We start from the raw sequence: 8,746 nt of genomic DNA on the forward strand, positions 1-8,746 counted from the left end.
GGGTGTTTGCTCATGAATGTTGTCGAAGCGAAGGAGGAGTTAGGTGTCTTTGTCTTAAATGTGAATGTAGACCTATATTTAGTGACCCAGAGGAACTATAATGTCATTTGCATAGAAGGGGTTTCATTGAAAATTACTGGGTTTGGACGTATAATGGTGAAGAATTGTCGAGTAACTTACCAGAGACTAGCAACACGCACGCTTCAAGTAGTCGACCACCTATGGAATATGAGGAAAACTTTAATCTTATCGGTGAGACGGTTGAGGATGTTTTTGGTGTGAACGTGACCTATGATCAATCTGAAGATTTTGACGGGGAAGAGTTGTTGAATGAGGAAGCGCGAAGATTTTATCAGTTGTTGAATGAGGTGAATACGCCGTTTTCACGAGGAAGATTGTGACATGATTTTGCTTGTTGTGACATGATAATCACGCCGTAAATAGCTTTTTTTTTTTGTAGTGAATTATGATCATGAAGCAATTGGTTACATGTAACTATCTAATAATGAATGATTAAATAATATATATACTTCAAAAAAATCGTAAGAATATCTTTAATTTTTATTTTTAAAAAATCAAAAAACTAATTTTAAAGGTGTATAATTGATTTTAATGTGTTTGATTATTTATTTAAAATATATTTGACTAGATCTTAAAAAAATAATAATTTTAAATTAAAATTTATAAACGGGAATAAGTTTAATATTGATTCAAATATCTCTATAAATAATGCAAAACGAAAAATAGTTTTATATATGGGAAAAAATTTACTGTTGATTAAAATAATTTTATAAACGGAAACAAGTTTACTTTTTATTCAAATATTTTTTAAAATAATGTCAAAAGAAAAATTTGTGTCACGAATAAAGGTATTGTGGCATTATCCAGACCAATTTTTAATGTGTTTAAAAGGCAATAAGACTGATGTGAAAAAGTTTGGCAAGTTTTTAGAAGATTTCATATGAAGGAACAATGCAAAGCAACTCTGGAACGAAATGTTAGAACAAGAATTGTTCTAATCAATATTCTGTATTTTGATGATAACATTATGTATGAATTTTGTATAAGATAATGTGGTACTCTAATCCTTTGCATTTTCCATTTCAGGAAATATATATAGAGTATGCACAAAACAGCGCTCAGAAGCAACTGACTCAGAAGGTTCTGGATGGCTTCATCAGAACATGCTCTGGCAAGACATCAGAAGATGGTCATGCAGAATCAGAACATGAACTGGAAAGCATCAAAAGAATGAAAGTCAGAAGAACAAGCTCTGAAGTTCTGATGGTATCACGCTCAAAGCTCTTCAAAGTAAGAAGACAGAAGATGCTCTGAACCAAAGTTGTTGACTTTGATATTCAAACGTTGTTATCTACAAAATCTAAGTCCGGAAGAAAGTACGAGATGAAAGGATGAAACGTCTAATCTCTGACTGACAAAAGGAACGTTAGAAGCTACAAAAGGCAAAGTCAGTAAAAGTAGCAAAAGCAGGGCTCGAGGTAGTTGACAAAAGTGTGAAACATTAAATGCAGCGTTGTACTATTCACGCAAAGCATTAAATGCTCCCAACGGTCATTTCCTCTCAACGCCTATAAATTGAAGTTCTGATCAGAAGCAAAGTAGAACACTTGCGCAAATATACAGAATTGCTGTTAAATTCAAAAGATTACGAACTTCATCTTCAACCTCACAAACTCTTGTAATATTTTAGTGAGTGTTAAGTTTAAAACTTAAGAGAAATATCACAGTTGTGATTACAGCTTTATTAGAAGCAAATCTAAACTCTTGTAAACTTTATTTTACATTGATTGTAAAAGATTTCCTAGAGTGATCAAGTTGTGATCAGGATACTCTAGAAGACTTAGAGTGTTTCTAAGAGGATAACCATTGTAATCAGTTGGATTAGTGGATTTAATCCTCAGTTGAGGTAAATCACTCTAAGGGGGTGGACTGGAGTAGTTTGGTTAACAATGAACCAGGATAAAAATCATTGTGTTGATTGTTTTTATCTTCTAAGTTTTTGAGATACACTTATTCAATCCCCCCCTTTCTAAGTGTTTTTCTATCCTTCAATTGGCATCAGAGCACCAGTTCTATGTGCAAGCACTTAACCGTGTTAGACAAAAGATTCAGGGAGAAAAACACAAAGTTAAAATGGTTGAAACAACTTCATCTACTCCTACTCCTGAACATAACAACAATGGTAATGGAAGCAATAGTTTTAATGGCTATAATAAACCACCAGTTTTTGATGGTGAAAACTTTGAGTACTGGAAAGATAGACTCATAAGTTACTTTATTTTTCAAGATGGTGACTTATGGGATCTAGTGCTGGATGGTTATACACATCCTGTTAATGCTCAAGGTGTCAAGGTTTCTAGACAAGCTATGAGTGATGCTCAAAAGAAAGACTTCAAGAATCATCACAAGTCTAGAACTATATTGCTAAATGCTATCTCTCATGCTGAATATAGGAAGATAACAAACAGAGAAACTGCTCATGATATCTTTGAATCCTTAAAGATGACTCATGAGGGTAATGCTCAAGTAAAGGAGACAAAGGCCTTAGCTTTAATCCAGAAGTATGAAGCATTCAAGATGGAGGAAGATGAAAACATTGAAGCAATGTTCTCAAGATTCCAGACTCTGACTGCTGGATTAAGAGTGCTAAATAAAGGCTACACCAAAGCTGATCATGTTAAGAAGATCATCAGAAGCTTACCCAGAAGATGGGGTCCTATGGTGACTGCATTAAGATCGCCAAGAATCTGAATGAAGTTTCTCTTGAAGAGTTGATCAGTGCTCTGAGGAGTCATGAAATAGAGCTGGACGCAAATGAACCTCAGAAGAAAGGTAAGTCAATTGCATTAAAATCTAATAGTAAAAAATGCACTAACGCTTTTTTAGGCTGAAGAAGAAGATTATGAAGAGTCGGAATCAGAAGAAGAAGAAGAAGAAGATGAACTATCTATAATATCCATAAGAGTAAATCAACTCTGGAAAAGCAAACAGAGAAAGTTCAAGAACTTCAAGAACTTCAAAAGGCCTGAAAGAGGAGAATCTTCTAGACACAGAAGATCTGACAAGAAGAAGGTGACGTGCTATGAATGCAAGGAACCTGGACATTACAAGAATGAGTGTCCAAAGCTTCAGAGGGAAAAGCCCAAGAAAAAGTTTGAAAAGAAAAAAGGTCTTATGGATACTTGGGATGACTCAGATTCTTCTGATCAAGAGTCAGACTCTGAAGATGAGCAGGCAAACATAGCACTGATGGGTACTGTTGATGATGAATCAGAATCTACATCAGACTCAGATTCTGAAGAGGTATTTTCTGAACTTTCTAGAGATGAGCTAGTTTCCAGCTTAACTGAACTTCTGGAAATCAAGGCTAAACTTAGTATCAAATACAAAAAGCTGAGAAAGCTCTTTGCATTTGAAACTAAGGAGCTTGAAATAGAAAATGGTGAACTTAAAGAAAAAATTTAAAAACTATCTAAAGATGCTGAATCATCTTCAAGTTCAGAAAATTCTATTCCAAGTGTGAACAATATTCTTAAGGAATATGACTTGAGTTTCAGGAAGTTTCTATCTAGAGGTATTGGCACAAGTCAGTTAGCCTCTATGATATATGGTGTAAGTGGAAACAAGAGAATAGGCATAGGCTATGAGGGTGAAACCCCATACAAACTTGAACCTGTTGATGAGATGGTTATTACATACAAACCTTTGTATGATCAGTTCAAGTTTGGCCATTCTCATGATATAAAGCACACATCTAACTCTTTGAGTTTCCACATAACACACACCAAGAAATATGTTGCACACACAAGAAAATCTTATGATAAATTCTGTGCTAAACCTCAGTTGAATCAGAACTTGAGGAGAACTAACCCAAAAGGACCCGAAAGAATGTGGGTACCTAAGGAAAAGATTATACCTGTTGCAGATCTCCTTCAAGGCTCAAAAGACAAAGGAAAACATGTCATGGTACCTGGACTCTGGGTGCTCGCGACATATGACAGGAAGAAGGTCTATGTTCCAAGACCTGGAGCTTAAATCTGCTGGAGAAGTTAAGTTTGGAGGGAACCAAAAGGGCAAGATCATTGGCTCTGGAACCATATGCATTGGTAACTCTCTCTCTATAACTAATGTTCTTTTAGTAGATGGATTATGTAACACGGTGGGAGAACTGACTTTTTTGAAATGTTGCGGATAGCAAGAGTCGCCACCGACTTTTATTTTATCCAATATATAGAAAGGATAAAAGAACAAGAAAAGACCTTTTAAAAAGATTTTGAGTTCGGGGGTAAGTTATACAAAGGGAAGGTGTACGCACCCTTTGTATCCATGGTTATCCATGGGCTCTTAATTGCTTAGCTCACTTTTGTTTTCAAAAATGTTTGTAGTGTGTGAATAAGAAAAGATTTTGAAGAAGAACTTTAGCTTTTAAATAAGCGTAGTCTTTTTGAATTTGATTTTGAAAAGGAGTGGGAAAAGATTTTGATTTGAATTTGAAAAAGAGCAAGCAATTAAAAAGCAATTACCCTTAAGTTTAGAAAGATTGTTCTTTAATAATGAACTGAGGGCAACATTCGTCTTGGTTAGGTATCCTCGGAATCGAGGGACTTGACTATTCAGAATTATAGTTAAAGGCAACAAATAATAAGGCAACAGGCAACAAGGCAACAAGAGAGGTTACCCCAAAGGTGTGTGTGTGGCACAATCACGTGGTTAAATTCAGATATTTTATCTTGTAATTAGTTATTCTAATTCAATTAACAGGCTTGCACTCCCTAGGGTTACTAACCACAGCAGTTATAACGAACAGTTAAAAATTCCTACGCTATTACAATAAACACTTGTATGCGGAAAATTAAAGGCAGAAAGTAAAAACCTAATAAACACCTGTAAATGAATATAGGCAAAAATAATAACAACCCTTAGGCTATTACAAGGCTTTGGGGCAGTTACAATAATATTGCAAGAATTAAATTAGGCAAGGCAATTGGCATAAGGCAAACAAAAAGTATTTGAAAAGATTAAAACAGAAAAGGTTTTCAGAAAAAGAAGGCAAAAGGTTTTTGAAAAAAGAAAAAAAATGGAGGCAAAAAAGGTTTTCTGAAAATGTTCAGGGTAAAACCCTGATTTTTAGGAAATGAAGTTTTATGAGAAAAATCGACACACTAGTTAATGGTCGACACCTACCTAAACCTAAGGCTACTAGGGTTTTCTAATTTAATCGAGGTTTGCAAACCTAAAAATTAATTATTGGTTTTTAACCTAATTAATTTTAAAATCAGCTAATCCTGATTAAATTATTCTTATGAACCCTAAATTAATTTTAAATTAACCTAAATTAATTAATTCTAATTTTTAAACTAAACAACCTAATTTTTAAACTAAATAACCTAACTAATTATTAATCCTAAATTAATTAAATTAATTGAATAACAAAAAAGTTAACTTTTAATTATATATAAGAAAAGGTTAGATTTAAATGATATAGGAAAAAAAATTATAAAAAAAAGGTTTTTTATGAAGAAGAAAAGTTTAAAATAAAACAAACAAAATAAATCATGAAAGAAAAAAAATTGTAAAGAAACTTGGCGTTGATCCTATGTGCCAAACTTCTAGAAGTGCATGGTGGACTTGCAGCTCATTGACGTTGGATCCAGGCTTGACATGATCCTAAGGCTCTGATATGAAGTCGTATGGTGAGACTCCATGAGTGCGGCGTACCGGATATGTCTTCATGATTTACTAAAGAAAATAACTCAAAAATAATGCAAGAGGCAGGGATCGAACCCACACCTTAGGACGCACACTCTTTCCACCCGGCCGTTTGTTGTTTGCTGTTTAACACACGATTTTAACTAATAATATAAAAAATAATGATAGCACATTGGGAAAACGCGCCAATTTTTGAATAAGCCAATGGGATGACGACAATGCATCGTCTTCTTCATCATGACCTGTAACAAACTCTTTTACAACGCTCTTTATAGGTTAGCTGTAAAACACCATATCTATTACACCTGCGAATTCATCAAATCTCCATACAAGCACAAAAATCACAAACGAGACCATGGTTGAACTCGCCTTGTTCATGCAATCCTAATGGCAGCATCAATTTGCCCTAATCGTACTTGTATAAAGAAACCCCAAAACAAAACCCTATATCCCGTTCATGGCATATTAAGATTCAAACACTCAAACAACAAACTAAACGCCCAGGATTGATCAGAACTCCATAACAACCAATAATATGCAATCAAAATGTATCCATATGCAATGATTCAATGAAAACGAAGTGGATTTTAGAACTTGCAAACCGTGAGTAATTAGAGTCGATTCTGAATGCTTGGCTCGCGTATGAGGATTGGAACAGCTTCAATGATCTCCTGGGAATCGTTTGGAACACTCACAATGCTTTGAATCGACCTCAAACTCCAAAAACAAATTTGAAATTTCTTGACTCTTGAGTGCTCGAATTAGGGTTTTCTGATGCTGCCAAAACCTTGTGCTTTAGGTCTGCAATGCTTGCTTATATATGGGAGAGTGAATTAGGTTACTAAAACCTTAATAAATCTCACTAAATCAATCACTGGAAATTTGATTGAAATATGATTTCAAACTTTCTAAATTAGGTCCAATTTCAATCTTTCCTTATCCAATCTTCCTTGCACGAAATTAGATGTGATTTTGTGATGTTTTGATTATTGGAACTGATCAAAATCAAGAGCAAATCAAATATTCCCTTACTCTTTCCAAATATTTTACTTATATTGTATTTTTCATGAATTAAATTCAATAAAAAATCAAATATTAATCAAAAATTCGTGGCTTTGGATTTGGACCTCTTTGATAACTTGAACAACAAGATTGGACCTTAAAAACTTGGGCCTATTTGCATGAAAACTTATTTTGAAGCCTTTTATTTCACATTTTTTCCTTTAAAATAGTCCAACTTTGACAAGGCATATCTCCCTCAATTTTTAAGATATGGAGGAGTTCTAGGACTTTTAGGAAACCTTAAGATGTCCTATATAAGCCACTTTGGAACCTTTTTTTCATTTGGAGATTTTATCTTGATGATATGGGCTTTGACAAAAAACTTCTTTTGGTTCACTTTCAAAAAGGACCTATAATCTTTTGATCCATACCTCTCAAATGAAGCATTTCTAGCCTTGGCATGTGATAGACAAAGTTGTAGGGAATTCAATTTCCTTCAAAATGAGCTTTGGATGGGAAATTTATGATGTTCCATGTGAAAGTTATGGCTGGTCAAAGTTCAGTTGACTTTAGGTTAAAAAACCCTAATTTAGAAACTTTAGGTTTTGTTGATTTCTGAACTTTCCTTGATGAATCATGATCAACCCTTGATCAAATGATGAATGATACTTCAAAATAAGGATGTTGACAAAAAAATCAGGAGTTTTGACTGTACTTTGACTACAGTTGACTTTTAGATCAAACTAGTCAAATGTTGACTTTCTGAGCAATTGACTGAGCAATCCTTGGAATTGAAGCCTGAATTTTGTCATAAAGATCATTTGAAACATCATAAGCCTTATGAAATCCCTTGGAGACCTTGATTAATTCATTTTCTTCATAGAATTCAAAACCCTAGTTCAGGAGGTCATTGTCTAGGAGAGTGTGCCCTGGAGTTTTGAACTTAGGTATGAGTTTTGAAAGGTGTAATGAGATGGGCAAATTTTGGGGTATGACAGCTGCCCGTGTTCAATCTTCTTAAACCTGAAGATGTAGATTGGCCTGTGTGCCTGTCTAAATCTGAAGGTGGAAGAGGATTGAACACTAGAATACCAAGAAATTTGCCCTTGCTGATGTAGGGACATTTTCTGGAGATGGGCTTAAAGATGCCATCAGTTGATGTATTGACGTGTGTTAGAATGAGTCGTACGTTAGACTATATATGTGGTGTCAGAATTAAATTGTTGGCTCGATTCCCCTTGAGCGTCGGGATCATATAAGTGAATTGATTGAGATGGGCTTAAAAGATGCCATCTGGATGTTGGGAGTATGAAGTGGGCTTAAAGATGCCACCTGGCTTGATAGGTTGAAAGTCAGAATGAGTCGTACGTTAGACTGTATCTGAGCTCGGCGTGTTGAGAGAGGTTTGTTGGAGGTTGATCGTGTCAGCACCATTCGTAGTAACTGAATTAGATCTTGGAAAGATAATCGTGTCTACGCCGTTCGTGGTGATAGAATTAGAGTTTGAATGTTGGTTGTGTCAGCACCGTTCGTAGTAACTAAATTAAACCTTGGAAGGATGATCGTGTCTACACCGTTCGTGATGATAGATTTAGATCTTGGATCGTCGATCGTCTCAGTATCGTGTATAGTAACTGATTTAGATCTCGGAATGTCGATCATCTCAGTATCGTGTATAGTAACCATTTTAGATTTTGGAATGATCGCCTCCACCGTTTGTATTGATGAATTTAGATCTTGGATTGATCGTTTCCACCGTTTGTATTGATGAATTTAGATCTTGGATTGATCGTCTCCACCGTTTGGATTGATGAATTTATATCTTGGATTGTTGATCGTCTCGGTACCCTATATAGTAACTGATTTAGATCTCATAATGTTGATCGTCTCAGCACCTTGTGGGGTCACCAATTTAGATCTTGTAATGTAGATCGTCTCAGCACCTTGTGTAGTAACTGATTTAGATCTAAAAAAGATGATTATCTCTGAACTATCTTTGGAAAATATCCGGAAC

This window comes from Vicia villosa, unplaced genomic scaffold (assembly GCF_029867415.1).
Source record: "Vicia villosa cultivar HV-30 ecotype Madison, WI unplaced genomic scaffold, Vvil1.0 ctg.001383F_1_1, whole genome shotgun sequence".
Classification (NCBI taxonomy): Eukaryota; Viridiplantae; Streptophyta; class Magnoliopsida; order Fabales; family Fabaceae; genus Vicia; species Vicia villosa.